Consider the following 17,157-nt stretch of genomic DNA (forward strand, 5'->3'; position numbering starts at 1 on the left):
TCTCTTTAGCTACAGAGAAGCAGCAGAAGCTATGAAACCATGCTTTCCACCTGAGGCTTTCTTTGACTTTAAATGTGATGTCAAGGTCTCAACCTGGGGCCCCGGGGGCCTCAGTCAGCCCATAAAATCATTTGGACAGACTGCCACGAAGCTCTCTGCAGGCTCTGAGCTAATGCATCCTGTGACGCTCTTTATACAACAATAACAATACTAATAACGATATAATTAAAGTATACATGTACTTGACCGATTCTTTCTGAGAATAAAATATTCAGCGGGGCAATTTCTTGGGGGCAACGAGAGTATTTCTCATACCTGAGCTGCTGAAGTAAGTCAGCACTGGGGAAATCACAAACCAGATTTGCATGGAGTTTTACTGCGACAGACGCATCATCCTTATTAATATGGTATTAAGTTTACAAAATTACCTAATCCTAGCCCCAAATGCTTTAACACTGTGGTTTTGACCCCTGGCCAGACAGCTGGGATGCCACGTGCTGGGGCCCTGCCGAGTTGGGAAATTATACAGTCGACGATTATGAAATTGGTCTCGATTGATTTAATCACTGTAATCACTGGCATTGTGAGATATGCAACCGGGAAGTTTTCATTCCAACAATTACACACGATGAAGTCACGTTATGTGGGAAGCTCATCCCTGTGTTTATTTCTGTCTAAATGGGAAGAAGGACGAAGAGAGATCCAGGCACGATCCAGGGTACAGCCGTGGCGGGTGAACCCACATTACGCGGCCAGGGAAAGACGGGGTCGAGTAATGAGCTTAATGCAGTCACTGCGCTGTACCTGGTTTCCCCGGACTTGGCCATGGAAGAGAAGTTGCATCTAATTAAATATATACTATGTCATTATCCCGCAAGAGGATCAAACAGGCAGACGATAGGCACACGATAGGAACTCCATAGATATTAGTTTCCCCGTGACATCATCAAGGGGACGCAGAGAGGTGTGCAATGGTGGGAGGCTCTTCCTTTCTAGCCACCCCTTACTCTAAACCCCCCAACTCTCCCTCCTGGAGCTGGACTGGAGGGGAGCAGGAACGCCTTCCTCCCTCCTGGGTCTACAGACTGATTCAAGTTGCTGGCCAGACAAAGGAGTGTCTCCCCGTTGGGAAGCTGTGCTTAACTAGGGGAGCTAGTCGGTCTTTGGGGGAGGCTTTGACGGGAGCCCGTAGAGTCTACACCAGGCTCATCATCATGGAGTCTGAGAGCTCTGGCTCGGGAAGGGGCAGGCCGCAGGAACACCGGCTCCTCTTCACAGACTTCGGGATGGTGAAGTGGAAGGAAGGAGGCAGCGTGGGGGAGTGTGGAAGTGGCCAACAAGAAGCGAGAAGGATGCGGGGGGAGAAGGTGGGGTGAGCTAGCGTCCAAGCGCAGAACAGAGGACAAAGACCCACTGTCCGCGGCCTCCATGCACAGAACCTGGTAGAAGGAAGGAGGACTTTGGAGACCATCAGCTCCAGCCTCGTCATTCTGCTGACGAGGAACCGGGACCTGGGGAGGGTGACCGGGATCCCTCGGCTGGGGACAGGGCAGGGAGTCCCCCGGTCCCAGGGTCGCTGGCTTCCCGCGGCGTCCCGTGCGCCCACCTCTTACCAGTCCGTTCACAACGTACAACTGGGCACGCTGCTAACTGCCGTAAGGCTTCCGTTAGGGCCGAAGTGACTGGATGAATATAAAGAAAATAGTAGCTGTTTTCCTGTGAGGTAATGCACGACTTAGTTTAATCCTCTGGACAGGTAGCCCCGTGTGGTAGGTATTTTCACGGTTTTCTTTTTATGAGTGAGGAGGCTGCGGCTTCAGAGAAGTTGTGGGATTTAGGGATTAAGTGGGCATGAGGAGAGCCCAGGTCCCTAGACCCTGGGCCGCTCACCCCAGGTGCAAGACCCCAATCCGGCCGTGTGTGTGAGCTTCTGCCGTCGCACCGTGATCCCTCGACATCAAGGGCAGGCTTCAAGTGCCTCGCGTGTATCTGACAAGGATTTTGAGACCCCTTCCGCCTGGCGGGGCATCTCTGGGGCATTTTTAGCATCTGCTCCTGATGGTGTGGGTCTCTGATGAGGGCAAGCACCATCCACACCCAGCCCAGCCAGAGGTCCCGTGGATTGGAAGCTCAGTCTGGAACAAAGCCCCGTGCTTTCCGCTGTGCCGAGAGCGGTTCTCAGCTGGAGCAAACAGCAGGGGCACTTGGCAATGTCTGGAGACGCTCTCCGTGGTCCAGAGGAGTGACATCCCAGTGTCCTGAGACTGGAAGAGAGGCTGGTGAGACACTGCGGGTGCCTATTTAAGGAACAGAGGGGCAGGGAGGTGATTCTGAAGGCAGGAAGTACTGTACTGTACTAATGGAGTTTATGGCGTTGCTGTGGAGTGGCTAGGAGCTTGTCCTTTGGGGTCAGATGGCCCGGGTTTGAGTCCTGGCATTGCTGTCAACTAACTGTGATCTTGGGCACATTGCTGAGCTTCTCAAAGCCTCGGTTTCCCCATCTGAGAATGGGGGCGATAACAGTATTCGCCTCATTGTGCTAGTGTGGCCACCCTAGATGGGCTGTCCTTGCAAAGTGCCGGAACGGTGCCTGGAGCACGGTCAGGGCCAGCTCTGGCAGGGCTGGTGCTATCGGTTTGGCAGTTGTCGAACAAAATACGAAAACGGGCTGTTAAAGGGATGACCCGTAGAGACTTAGAGGAGGAAACAAAGACCATTAGTGAGGGGGGCACTCGCCACATTTGAAAACAGGTTCAGCACAGACTCCTTCCATTTGGAGGGGACACCGGCCATCGCCATGACATGGGCTCACGCGGAGGCCAGGCTGACATCACTGCTTTATTTGCCAGGGAGACCCAGACCAGGGAGATCGGGGGGACAGGTGGCATCTGGGTCATTGACACGCACTTTCGGGGTCTCCCCATGGACGAGATGGAGACACCCGTGCCGACACAGGGATGACTGAGCTGCTGTGACCACCTGAACGCCTCCCTGGCAGGAAGTGGCAGGTGGCTGTGGCTCTCTTCTATCACTGGCCCTTCCAAAATTTGTAACCCCTAGTTCAGAATGCATATTTTGCAAATTTATTGTTGGGAGCATTATTTTGCTCCCTATGCATTGTGAAGAGAGAGCCCAGCGTACAAAAGCGGAAACCAGTGCTGCCCTGACTGAAGGCTCGGGGGACACCGGAGAGGGTACCCTTCATGTCCCGAAGCAGCTACAGAAGCTTGCATCCCCTGAGCTAGAGTGGAATCACGGAGTCCACTCTTGCAGATTTGCTGATCAGAAGGCAGGAAGGCAGCAGCCCCGCTGGCCCGGGGCACTGGGCTCCAAAGTCATGGGGAGTAATATGGTGGACTTCCTGAGAACTATGCCTTTGAAGTCAGCAAACGTGGGTGTGACTCAGAGAAAGTTAATTAACTGTGCCATCTCAGTCCTTCCAGTCCTTTAAAATTTTTTTAATGTTTATTTATTTTCGAGAGAGAGACAGACAGAGGATGAGCAGGGGAGGAACAGAGAGAGAGAGAGGGAGGCACAGAATCCGAAGCAGGCGCCAGGCTCTGAGCTGTCAGCACAGAGCCCGACACGGGGCTCGAACCCACAAATGGGGAGATCATGACCTGAGCCGAAGTTGGGCACTTAACCAACTGAGCCACCCAGGCGCCCCCTCAGTCCTTCCATTCTAAAATGAGGATGGTAATGGTACCTACCTCACGGAGTGTTTGTAAGATTCAAAATGAAATAATAATGAACGTAGAGCTTTTGACATATTATTCTTAATATTATTATTATTATTATTATTATTATTATTATTATTATTATCATTATTATCTTTGATGGAACCCAATTCAGCAAGATGGCATGTATCAGGGTAAAGATAAAAATTCTATATTTGAATCCTACCAAGACATGCAGAAATGCAGAGATGGGGTTCATTAGCAGTTCAGGTATGAAAGAAAAAGTAGGCATTTTAGTTGACGAGGAAACTCCGAGTGACAGGCAACCCACAGGATAGTGAGCAACAATAGCCAAAGGGCACAAATGCAATCACAAACTACATAGTTTAGAAAATGTCCATCGGACTTGCTCCTGGCCAGCCTGGGAGTTGTGCTGGGTCAGGGAAATAAGAGAGTCAGACCGTTCACAGAAGGTTGGTGAAGCCCCCATTCAGGATCCACAATTCTTGAGGGACAGTTGGATAAATCATGATGTTTACCTCAAAGAAGAGAAATCTCAAAGACGTAGGATAGAGGATTTCACATACGTGGGTGGGCCTCCGGGATTTTGTAATAACTCAGGGGGTGGAACTGGGATGTGGAAGCTTCAATGAAGTAGATTTAAGCTCAGGCTAACAAAGAACGCTCCAGGAACAAAGTTCTTTGTCCAGCAGTACAATGAACTGCCTCAGGAAGTAATAAATTTCCCTGTCATTGGATGTGGGCATGATTTGGCAGGGTAGATGATAGGAAGAACTCATGGGTACTTAAGCTGGGTGAGTTTTAAATGCCCCTTCAACCTTGAAAACTATGTTTTCCTAATTAAGTTATGAAATGCTGAGTAACGACTTTATTTTGTGGGTGGAGACAGGGATAAAATCTCTTTATAGAAAACATATGTTGATGTGAATCCTGGGCCAGTACCCAAGCTGGATGCAGGCTTGTTCATCTGCTGGGGGACACAGGCACATTTCAGCTCTTTGACTGTCTGAAGGCACAAATTTGTGAATAAGTAATGGAAGGAGAGGAAGGAAGATAAGAAGGGAGGGAGGAAAGAAGGAGGAGAGAAGGAGGCATCTGTCAAAATACAGTCATTTGATCTGAGTAGACATTTCCTCAAATAAGATATTTAAATAGCCAATTAGCACATGAAAGGATGCTCAACATCATCATTCATCCGGGAAATGGAAATCAAAACTACAATGAGATACCACTCCATACCGACTAGGATGGCCACATCACACACACAGAAAATGACAAGTGTTGGGTAGGATGTGAAGAAATTGGAACCTGCATCCGCTGCTGGTGGGAATGTGAAATGCTGCACGAGCTTTGCAAAAAACAGCTTGGCACCCCTCGAAAGTTCCCATCTGATCCACCAATTCGATTCCTAGGTACATACTCAAGATAAATAAAAACACAAGCGAGCACAGGGTGATGTACAGAAGTGTTAAACTACTATATTGTATACCTGAAACTAATATAATACGGTATGTTAACTATCTGGAACTGAAATAAAACTTGAAAAATAAGGCAGGGCACATACTAAAGCCTTCACAACAGTATGCGAAGTGAAGGAAGCCAGGCACAAAAGACTACATATTACAGGATTCTATCAATATGAAATGTCCAGACATAATCCAACCTATAGAGACATTAAGTAGAAAAAGGGTTGCCAGGGGCTGGAGAGAAGGGTAAAATACATAGTGACTGTTAACGGGTATGAGGTGTTTTTGGGGAATGATGAAAATATTCTAACCTTGATTGTGCTAAAATGGTCGTACGACTCTGAATATACTAAAAGCCATCAAATTGTACCCTTTAATTTTTTTATGTTTATTTATTTTGAGAGAGACAGAGATAGTGTGAGTGGGGGAGGGGCAGAGAGAGAGGGAGGGAGAGAATCCCAAGCAGGCTCCGCGTTGTCAGCACAGAGCCCAGTGTGGGGCTTGAACCCACGAAACCATGAGATCTGAATTGTATACTTTAAATTGAGGAATTATGTGGTGTATGAATTATAGCTCAATAAAGCTGTTGTATATATCCCCCCCCCCAATATATGTATACACACACACACACACACACACACACACACACACACTCCCTTGAAAATTCTACCAAAATATTAACTTCTGACTGTGAGGGGGAGAATACACCAGCCCAAAAGATACTCATTTGGCATGTTGATTATTTTAAGTTCAAGTCGCTTCAGAAATAGCTGGCACAGGAAGGACACTCTGACCCTCTTCGTCCCTCTGAGAGCAGGAAATAAATGTCCCATGTGAAAGGCACCCTCCCTGGACCAGGAGGTAGAGAGACAGTCTTGTCACCAGACATGGGGAATTCGGGGCCAAAAAGGCTGTATAAACAAATCTTGTTGCTTACTAACTTACTACCCCACACTCAAACTTCTGTATCTGGTCAGTTCTTTACAAATTTATCGTCCCTTTGTTTAAGAGGCATAAAAGCTGCCCGCTTTGGTCACTTCTTGAGTCTCCTATTTCTATCAGCTCCTGTACACAGGTATGAGATTAAGTTTGTTTTTCTCTCGCGAACCTATCTTATTCAATTTAATGATTAGGCCAAGGAACCTGAAAGAGAAGAAAAAGTCCTCCCCTACACCCGTAATAGTCCAACTAAACATAAAGAATTTAGAAATATTTATGGCATGTGTCAAAGAGAATGGGAAACAACCTTTAACAAAGAACTCTTTCACGTAAAATGAATAAATATAAATTAAAAAGAAAAAGATGAATAAAACAGTTAAAAAATGGGCTAAAAACACAGGGTGCAAAAGAAGTGTAGGTGAAGAATAAACTGAGAAATGCATCAAACTCATTAACAACTAAAGACACCAGTGGAAGGGTGGTTGGTCCAGACTTTTTGGAGGGAGAATTGATAATACGTTAAAAGATTGAATGTCTAACAATAAGGAAATGGTTACAGATGTTATGACATATCCATACTTTAAAATACTGTGTAACCATTTAAATTGTGTTTTTGAAGAAGACTAAATTATATAGAAAATGCTTATAATATAAAGAAAGAAGAAAAAAACCCACTGCATATATAGTATGAAACAAATTTTCTGGTTAATAACCCATACATATGGGAAAAAATACACCAAAGCCTGATAGGATTACCAATGGTTTCTATTTTTTGCTTGAAACTACTCTGAACATTCTAAAAGGTCTACAGTCTACAATGAACATGGATTCCACTTTTTTTATATTTCTTTTTAATCATAATAAAGATAAATGTTAATTTAAACAAAGACATTTAGAACATGAAGCAAACCACTAATCCTTTTTAAGAGCAAGGTCTATCTAGAATGTTAGAGGAAATTGAGACCAAATATTTATGCCTCCCCCCAAAAGCATAGTACTTTCATATTTAAAAAATGTTTATTTTTGAGAGACAGAGCGCACGTGCACGCGTGCTCGTGCGTGAGTGGGGGAGGGGCAGAGAGAGAGGGAGGCAGAGGGAGTGAAGCGGGCTCCAGGCTCTGAGCTGTCAGCACAGAGCCCGACGCAGGGCTCGAACTCACGGTCCGCGAGATCCTAACCTGAGCTGAAGTTGGATGCTCCATCGACTGAGCCACCCAGGCACCCCAGTAGTTTCACATTTTATTGTTCAAATATAAGAAAACTCAGGGTGAATCATATTAACAAATATCTTCTCGTTTTGACAAAAAACTTCATGATGGGAGATAATAGTGAGGTCCAGCCTCTGGCACGTTAGCAGTGGGAGAGTAACTATTGCTCCTGCTGAAAGGCTGACCCGATTTTTTGGTGGATTCTAGAAACATCTAGAAAGCCTAATTAATCAGCGTGTAAATGTCTTGAGACTAAAGTCTCAAAAAACGTTAGAATGGTTTCTTCAACTGCATACAAAGCTTTCCTGCTCACCCCAATTTATAATCTAAAGCTGTTTAATCAACAGTGGGTTTTGGGTAACCAGCCTAAGGGTCAAAACTCGGCAGACAAGTGGGTAAGCTAAGGGTGATCAGGGCTGCCTGCTTATTCTGGAATGAACCTGGGAAGGAAAATCAGGGCTCAGCTTGGCAAGCTTGAGAACTGGAGCTTCTCTGCAACTCCAAGAGTGAGGATCTGATATCTCAGGATAAGTATGAAAACGCTTTTAAGGGGAAAAAAAGTGTTCAAAACAACTGTATTGCTCAAATATGACTCTAGTGTGAATGAGTCTTTCCCCTTCTATATAGCTCCATTTTCCAGGCCAGTATACTGCAGTTTTAAAACTATTTTGTTAAACTAAAAGTTGCCACCTGGCTGGTTTTGGGCACATCCCATAACTTCTCTGAGCCCAATTTTCTTCATTTTCAAAAGGAGGTAATTTCAGATTTTAAACTTACACAATTCACTGAAACCACCACTTTTATTCATACACACATGCACATACATCATAAGAATATATAAATATGCAACATTTTAAATGACTGGTTTGGAAACATAGTCTTATACCAGAGATCTCTGAAGATAAAAGCCAATTGATATATGAAAAACCCACAGCTAACATCAGCCTCAACGAGGAAAAGCTCAGAGCTCTCCCTCTAAGGTCAGGAATAAGACAAGGATGTCCACTCTCACAACTTTTATTCAACATAGTACTGGAAGTCCCGGCCATAGCAATCAGAGAAGAAAAAGAAGTTAAGAGGCATCCGTATTGGTAAAGAGAAGTAAGCTGTCACTGTTTGTAGACAACGTGATACTATACATAGAAAATCCTAGAAAATCCACCAAAAAACCTACAAGAAGTAATAAATAAATTCAGTAAAGTGACAGAATACAAAATTAATAATACCCGGAGATAAGTAGCATTTTTATACGCGAATAATGAAGTAGCAGAAAGAGAAATTTTTAAAAGAACACCATTTACGATTACACCAAAAAGAGTCCTAGGAATAAACTTAACCAAAGACGTGAAAGACTCTGAAAGACTCTGAAAACTAGAAAACACTGATGGAAGAAATTGAAGATGACACAAATGGAAAGGTATTTCATGTTCATGGGATGGAAAAAAAGTTTTGTTGAAATGTCCTTATTACCCAACGCCATCTACAGTCCCAATGCAATGCATATTAAAACACCAACAACACTTTTCAGAAAACTAGCATAATACTAAAATTGGTATGGAGCCCGGATAGCCAAAGCAATCTTGCGAAAGAACGAAGCTGGGATTATCACAATCCCAGATTACAAGATACACAGCAAAGGTGTAGTAATTAAAAGAGCAGGGTACTGGCACAAAAAGAGACAGACAAAAAGGGTCAGAATAGAGACCCTCAAAGTGAACTCACAACTATATGGTCAATTAGTCTATGACAAAGAAGGCAAGAATATACAATGGGGAAAAGATGGTCTCTTGAACAAATGGTGTTGGGAAAACAGGACAGCTACATGTAAAAGAATGAAGCTGGGTCACTTTCTAACACCAGAGACAAAAATAAACTCCAAATGGATTAAAGAACTAAATGTGAGACCTGAAACCATAAGAATCCGAGAAGAGGGCACTGGCAGTAATTTCTCTGATATCAGCCATAGCAACATTTTTTAAGACATGTCTCCTAAGGTAAGGGAATCAAAGGCAAAAATAAATTATCGGGGCTACACCAACATAAGAAGCTTTTGTATGGCAAAGGACACCACCAACAAAACAAAAAGACAACTTGTCGAATGGAGAAGATATTTGCAAATGATATATCCAAAAGGGAGTTAATATCCAAAATGTATAAAGAACTTACACAATTCCACATCAAAAAAATAATCCAATTAAGAAATGAGCAGAGGACCTGAATAGACATTTTTCCAAAGAAGATATCTAGATGGCTAACAGACACATGAAAAGATGCTCAACATCACTAATCATCAGGGAAATACAAATCAAAACCACAACGAGATATCACCTTACACTTGTCAGAATGGCTAAAATCAAAATGATAAGACATAACAAGTGTTGGTGAGGATGTGGACAGAAAGGGACCTGTGTTGGGTGTCTGAGTGACTCAGTTGGTTAAGCAGCTGACTCTTGGTTTCAGCTCAGGTCATGATTTCATGGTTCGGGAGATCAAACCCTGCACGGGCTCAGCGTGGAGTGCAGAGACTGCTTGGAATTTCTCTCTCTCCCTCTCTCTCGGCCCCTCCCTGGTTCTCTCCCTCAAAAGAAATAAACTTTAAACAAAAAAGGAACTCTTGCGCACTGTTGGTAGGAATATAAATTGGTGCAACCACTGTTGAAAACACTATGAAGTTTCCTCAAAAAATTAAACATAGAAATGCCCTATGATCCAATAATTCCACTATTGGGTAAAATTTATGCAAAGAAAATGAATATAATAATTCAAAAAGATATATGCATTCCTATGTTTATTGCAGCACTATTTACAATAGCCAAGATATCAAAGCAACCTATGTATCCATCAAGAGATAAATGGATAAGGAAAATATCACACACACACACACACACACACACACACACACACACACACACAGAGTATTACACAGCCATAAAAATGGATGAGACTGTGCCATATGAGACAATATGGATGGACCCAGCAGGTATTATGCTAAGTGAAATAAGTCAGTCTGAGAAAGAGAAATACCATATAATTCCACTTATAAATGGAATCTAAAAAAAATATCAATAAACAAAGCAGAATCAGAACTATAAATACAGAGAACAGATGGTTGCCAGAGAGGAGGGAAAGGAGGGATGGACAAATTGGGAGAAGGGGAGCGGGAGACACAGGTGTCCAGTAATGGAATGGGTAAGTCGCGGGAATAAAAAGCAGAGCATGACAGTGAGGTGACAGGGTAGTAGCCGCAAGTGCGGTGAACACAGCATAATGGATAAACTTGTCAAACCCCTGAGTTGTACACCTAAAACTAATGTGACATTGTGTGTCAACTATACTCATAGAAAAAGCCAATTGGTTCAACCAAAATGCCCCCGAAAAAATCCTCCTTCCCTCCTCAGCCTCTGGTGTCATCTCATACCGGAAGGCAGGATCTGAAATCCCACGTTCAGAGATTTTTTTATTCAGGAGTAAGTTTGATCTATGTTTTGTCACTAATGCTGTGCGGTGAATGATGGCTGGAGGCATGTACTCTATGGTCAAAGAGTCTGGGCTCAAATCCTAAATTCCACGGAGCTCCAGGAGTTGGGCCGGCTAGGTAATCACTCTGTCCCTCAGTGTTGTCACTCACAAACAGGGCAAACATCGGTACCTTCCTCATAGGGTTGTGGCAAGAGAGAATTAAATAAGGTGACGCGTCACATTTCCAAGAAATGTTCAACACTATTTCTTTTGGTGGGAGAATTTCACAGCAATGTGAGAGCTCGGGGCAGATGAGAAAAGGGCCCAGGATGGACATTGACAGAATGTAGCTGACACAAGCCTCACCTTCTAGATGCACCCTATTGAGATTCACACATTTTTGGATAAAGCAGGAAGACGGTTTCCTCTACTTTGCGAACGAATTCTTCCCATCCCCAATTCCCTTCTATAATTCACCTCTCAACACTTTCTGTTGCTCTTTAGGGAACAATTAGAAACAATGGGCTTGGTTTTCCTCTTGCAGAGGGGTGTATCTCAATTATGGTCACAGAGAACTCCACTCTGCCCATTCCCCCTGGGTCTATATCTGGGTGACCCCAAAACCATGGGAGGAACCTTCAATGACGGGCGAGTTATTTGCAAAGCTGTAGATTCTATTTACTTATTTACTTTTCTGGTTTCTTAGCCCTAACATGACATTCTTCTCCCTGTTTTTAAAAGTCCTCGTCGGGCTCTGGGCTGATGGCTCAGAGCCTGGAGCCTGCTTCCGATTCTGTGTCTCCCTCTCTCTCTGCCCCTCCCCCGTTCATGCTCTGTCTCTCTCTGTCTCAAAAATAAATAAACGTTAAAAAAAAATTTAAAATAAAAAAATAAAAGTCCTACGGTAAATCTCCTGTCCCTGGGAGGACCATACGCCGTCTAAGTCACACTACCTTGCGCGTACCCAGGTAGAAATGTGTTTTCTCTCTGGGCACAGGGAGCTTCCCATTTGAAAAAGATCCTGATGAGATTCATGTGAGTGGGATCTTACTCTTCCTTGCATAACCCACTATCTGGTGTTTAAAACAACAACAACAACGACATTTGTAGGTTGATGCAAACCCTCTAAGTTCCGCTTTTCTGGGGAAGGGAAAAGCCAGTTCTCAAGACTTCCTCCGCATCGTATTGGGACCAGAGGCAAAGGGATGACCCATCTGTCCTCCATACGACATCTGTCCTCCATGTGACTAGTTTTGATTTGGAAAGTTACAAGCCTGGGCTGAGTACTGAAAGCAAGTTGGTAGTGTATCGTGGTGATTAAAAGCACGGGTTTTAAAACCGGCAGATCTGGGTTCAAACTTCTGCTCAGCCACTCACAGGTGTCTTGGCCACACTCCGTTCGCAAGGTGGGAACAGAATTACGTCCCTCGTAGAAATTAAATGAGGTTAGACGTCTGGCACATGGTAAGAACCGTATAAGTGGCAGTCAATTTTATGACGGCTGCTGGTTGGCCAGTGACATTTCCGACCACCAAATCCTGGAGGGAGCAGTGCAGGTGGGCAAGAGAGAGCCTGTGAGCAGCCATGTGCCCAGGTAGAGCCTTCCTGCCAGGATGCATCAGGGAGGTCCATGCCAGACAGGCTCCGTGGCCTTGAATGTTTAATGCAGTCCGAATCTCTCGCTTTTCCGCAGTCTCAGCCTTGTTAATCCTGGAGCTGCTGAGAAGCTGCTGGGATCTCGACAGACACCAGGAACTACTGTGAATTACTCTCTCGGCAGCTTGGCCCAGATTCAGAAATTCACGAAGCGAGGAGAGCATTTCCTCATTTATCTACTGGAACCATTTGGGTTGAGGCCCTTATAGCGGGGATGTGTGTGCCCGAGGTGGCCGGACATCCGCACGCCTTTTACGTGCCACCGACAGCGAGCAAAATCAGGATGCCTGGTCGTCGTAAATGTGACCCAACAACGTAACATTTTACAAAGATGTGCATTTTTACCCAAATGGATTTTGAAAAATAGAGTCGTGTACTTTTCCCCCCTGTGAGGACAACGGCTACGCCGTGGGTTTCCTTCCTTTCTTGTCAGGGTCACAGGAGCAACAATGGCTTGAGAGTTAGGAGGCAGTTGTCCCCTCACGCCCGGAAGGTGAAGGGCGAGTGAAGAGAGACGGGGGCGCGTAGCTCTCCAAGTGGACAGGAGCACCTGTCGATTCACAGGTGCGAGTGGGATACGGGCAGGAGTGCCGTGGGGTCAAGGAGGGAGGCGCTGAGCCTCGCTGCAGCCCTTCAGCCAGGCTCTCTGCCCTCCCCCCCCTACCCTGCTGAGGCTGGGCTCTGGGGGGAGAAGGCACCTCAGTCTGGATCGGGAGAAGCAGAGCGAAGCTGGACAGGGCCCGCAGAGAGGGAAAGCATCCTTTCTCTGGTCCCTGAATGAGCACATTCATTCATTGTCCCAGGCTTCTCTCTCGAATTCCTCCGCTTTGCTTCTCTGTGGGATAACTTTCTGCACCTCTGCGTGAGATACAAAAACAGGGGTGGGTCTCGGATACTTGAAATTCTTTTCTATGCGCCACTGCTTTTGCTCTCCTCCGTTTGAACAAAAGGGTGTAGGGTTTGGATGAAAACCAACAGGGTCATAAAGACTTTTATCTTTGGAGAAGACTTTCAACGGCTGCTTTCTGCATCCTGTGAGACCAGGGTTGCCTCACGAGTCAGTGGAAAGCTCTTATCAACCCCAACAAATATTTCCCCGGGTTCCCCTCCCCCGTGGAGCCGCACCGGGCTCTACGGTGAAAACGGCATAAATTCTTGCTTGCCCTGCAACTTTTTCCTCCGCCAAAGCAGAAGGAATTGTGAATTTCGGAAGGAAGGGGATGAGATTCAAAGACGGAGGATGAAACATGATGGAAGGAAGGGCTTTCTCTCTCTCTCTCTCTCTCTCTCTCTCTCCCTCTGGGGAACATGTCCTGGCACTTTGCCAGCAACCGGGCCCTCCCTCGCTTCGTCTGGCTGCAGCCGTGGCGCATGGATCTGTGCTGAGTAGGCCCGCGTCCTCCCGGCCAGCCCCCAGCGCTCGCTGCGTCTCTCGTCTCGTGTCACCTGCAGCCCGGATGTCTGGCCTAAGGGGATGATGCCGGAGTGCCTCGCGCAGCCATATTGCCTGGAGTCTCCGCCCTGCTTCCACCGCTTGCCTACTGTGTGACCTTGGGCAAGTCACTTAACCTCTCTGTGCCACAGCTTTGCCATCTGTAAAACACAGGTTACAGCAGCACCACCTCCCGGGGTTGTGGAGAGGATCCAGTGAGGTGATACTTGTGAAATGCTCAGAAGGCCTTCTAGCACTTGCTAAGTGCTCCATGAATGCTAATTATTATTCTCTAAGCCCAAAGTAGCACAGAGGAGACAGGGCTTACTCCGGCCCTTGGCATTACCGAAACTGAGTTTGCTCTAGACATGGCCCCTGAGGCTGGGCCTCCACTATTTTTTTTTTTAACAAAATATTTATTTTTGGGAGAGAGGGAGAGCACAAGTGGGGGAGGAGCAGGAAGAGAGAGCCACAGAATCCAAAGCAGGCTTCAGGGTCCGAGCTGTCAGCACAGAGCCTAACACGGGGCTCGAACTCACGAACCGTGAGATCGTGACCTGAGCTGAAGTCGGACGCTCAACCGACTGAGCCACCCAGGCATCCCTCCACACTATTTGACTTCTGAGGAAGGAACTGATTAAAAAAAAACCCAGTTCAGAGTGTTTGCCTCAGTATCAACCTCTCAAAGGTTAATAATGTCTTAGCAAAATCTTTGACTTTTTCAAAAGATTTCTCTCTTCCTTTCTTTTAGGAACAAAAGGAAAACATATCTGTGGTAAAAAAAAAAAAATCCATATAATTCTAAAGTATAGGAAACGAAAACCAAAAGCATTTCTCCACAAAACCCGTTTTCCAAAGACTGTTAGTAATTATCGGCTTTGGACAGAAATAAATAAATAAAGTGAAATGAAATGAAATAAAATGGGTAATAACGATTGTTCCTATTCCAAGATCCAGATTTTTTTAGTTTCGCTGTCTCTTCATGCAGAATGAATTATTCAGTAGTTCTGTGACTAACAGTGCCCATTCGAACCATACTAATTCAGTGAAGTTTTCTGTTTTAGTTCGAAGTGACTCAGTTTGCCTTGTTCCGCTTGCCCTGGTAAGATTCATTCTCAACTAGTGCTGTGCTTTGCTAACCCCCCTTTCCTAGGCCAGGTGGGATTATCACTTCTTCAGGCACTAAATATTTATTTCTAGACTCAAAAAAGTCTCTTAGTATCTAAATGCTTTCAGACATTAAAGGAGAACATTTGATCTCAGTGACTTGCTCACTGTGTCATTTCCTGGGAAGCACATAAAGTACTTGGCTGGTGTTCCTGTGTTTTCTCTGCATATAAAATGGGCGTAATGTATTAGTTTGTCAGATGGTCATGATAAGGGCTTACGTGTGAAATACGTCCATTTGAAAGTAGTTACTGCATTGCTGAAAATTGTTCAATTGCACTTCATCAAAATGAAAAACTTCTCTTTTTGTTTTTAATTTTTTAACGTTTCTTCATTTTTGAGAGACAGAGGACAGAGCGTGAGCGGGGGAGGGGCAGAGAGAGAGGGAGACACAGCATCCCAAGCAGGCTCCGGGCTCCGCAAGCTGTCGGCACAGAGCCGGATGCGGGGCTCGAACTCACGAACCGTGAGATCATGACCTGAACTGAGAACCGACTGAGCTACCCGGGTGCCCCTAAAACTTGTGCTTTTTGAGAGACTCTGTTAAGAGAAGGAAAAGACGTGCTACAGATTAAGAGAGAGAGTGGTAAAAATTACAGTCTATGGGTCCTTACCTAAAACAACATGGATTCATCTCGAAATAATTATGCTGAGTGACGGAAGCCACATCAAAACACGGTATGTTTTATCGCGTTTATGTGGAACTCTAGAAAACACAAATAATCGATAGCCATAGAAAACAGATCAATGATCCCTGGGGGAGGGGGTCAAAGAGAGGCAGGAGGAATGCATTTCAAGGGGCACATGGAAAGTGTTGAGGAGGAAGGAAATGTTCATTCTCTCGATCACAGTAATGTTCGCATGGGCACGTGCGTATGTCAAACTTGTCAAATTGTACATCTCGAATATGCACGGCTTATTGTACATCAGTTAGTCGATTAGACTTCAGTAAAGTGGTTTGAAAGGATGATGTGGTTCTGGAAATACAGCTTCGCAGTTCCACCGTACTGTTCCTTCTTGGGGTCTGGTGACCTCGTGAAATTTCTCCCTAATTTTTCTGCTTGGAGGCCAGATTGTCAGGAATGCTAAAATACGCATATAAGCTTTGGAAGCCGGCTGACTTGGGTTCTCATTACAGCCAAGACAGCTAGCTGTTCCCTAACACTCATTCCCCCCCTTATTCCTTAATGTTAGAATCCCTGAGTCTTAGCTGAGCACATGGCTGTCTGGAACAGATATATTTTTCTGACCCTTTTTGCAGGCAGGTGTGGCCATGATTAAGTTCTAGCCAATGGAATACAAGCAGAAACATTATGTGTGACTTTGGAGAAGTGTCTTTAAAGGGTGGGACACACACTTCTCTGGCCTTCCCCCTTTCTGCTGGCTGGAATGAGGATGTGAAGGCTGGAGTGTGAGTGGCCCTCATGGACCCTGAGGAAAAAACCACATGGGAACAAAAACGGGTGACCACATGGACAGAGTCCCACATCTTGACGCCTTGGAGCACCACAGCAGCCCTGCATTATTTATTTCTGGCCTATAAATACAGGAAAGAGAAAAAAGAAATCCACTTGTACACATTTTCTTTAAGTCTCCCTGTTTTCTAACGCGTACAGCTGGGCCTAATCCTACATATTGGACAAATTACTTACAATTTTCTTTTTCTTTTTTTTTTTCTCTTAAAAAATTTTTTTTTTTAACATTTATTTATTTTTGAGACAGAGAGAGACAGAGCATGAACGGGGGAGGGTCAGAGAGAGGGAGACACAGAATCTGAAACAGGCTCCAGGCTCTGAGGTGTCAGCACAGACGCAGGGCTTGAACTCACGGACCGCGAGATCATGACCTGAGCCGAAGCCGGCCGCTTAACCGACTGAGCCACCCAGATGCCCCATAATTTTCTAACGTATAAAACTTGAATGCTTTTATAATAGTCTCCGTCTTTAAGAGTTATTATGAGAGAGAGAATAGGTTTAAAGCACTCGGCCTTTCGCGAACGCTCCATCAAATACAAGCTTCAGTTACTGTTATTACTTACATGAACTCACCCATGATTTAGGAAATGAAATCCGCCCTAAGGTCTTAGCTCAGACACTGATTGGCAGTAACAGGTGTCTGGGCATCCCCTGGGT

At 45.1% G+C, this 17,157-nt stretch overlaps 1 long non-coding RNA gene across 1 annotated transcript in view; it reads right to left on the minus strand.

The window, feature by feature from the left end:
- Positions 1 to 544: 544 nt before the first annotated feature.
- The window catches only part of LOC124529282 (uncharacterized), a 75,342-nt gene continuing 58,729 nt past the window's right edge, over positions 545 to 17,157 (minus strand). The window contains exon 2 of the long non-coding RNA XR_006966303.1: positions 545 to 2,264. This is a non-coding gene — a long non-coding RNA (uncharacterized LOC124529282). The remainder of the gene's footprint in view (positions 2,265 to 17,157) is intronic.

The sequence above is a fragment of the Lynx rufus genome, unplaced genomic scaffold, assembly GCF_022079265.1.
Source record: "Lynx rufus isolate CCGP_SWC_20201006 ecotype Redwood Valley unplaced genomic scaffold, mLynRuf1.p SCAF_6, whole genome shotgun sequence".
Taxonomy (NCBI): Eukaryota; Metazoa; Chordata; class Mammalia; order Carnivora; family Felidae; genus Lynx; species Lynx rufus.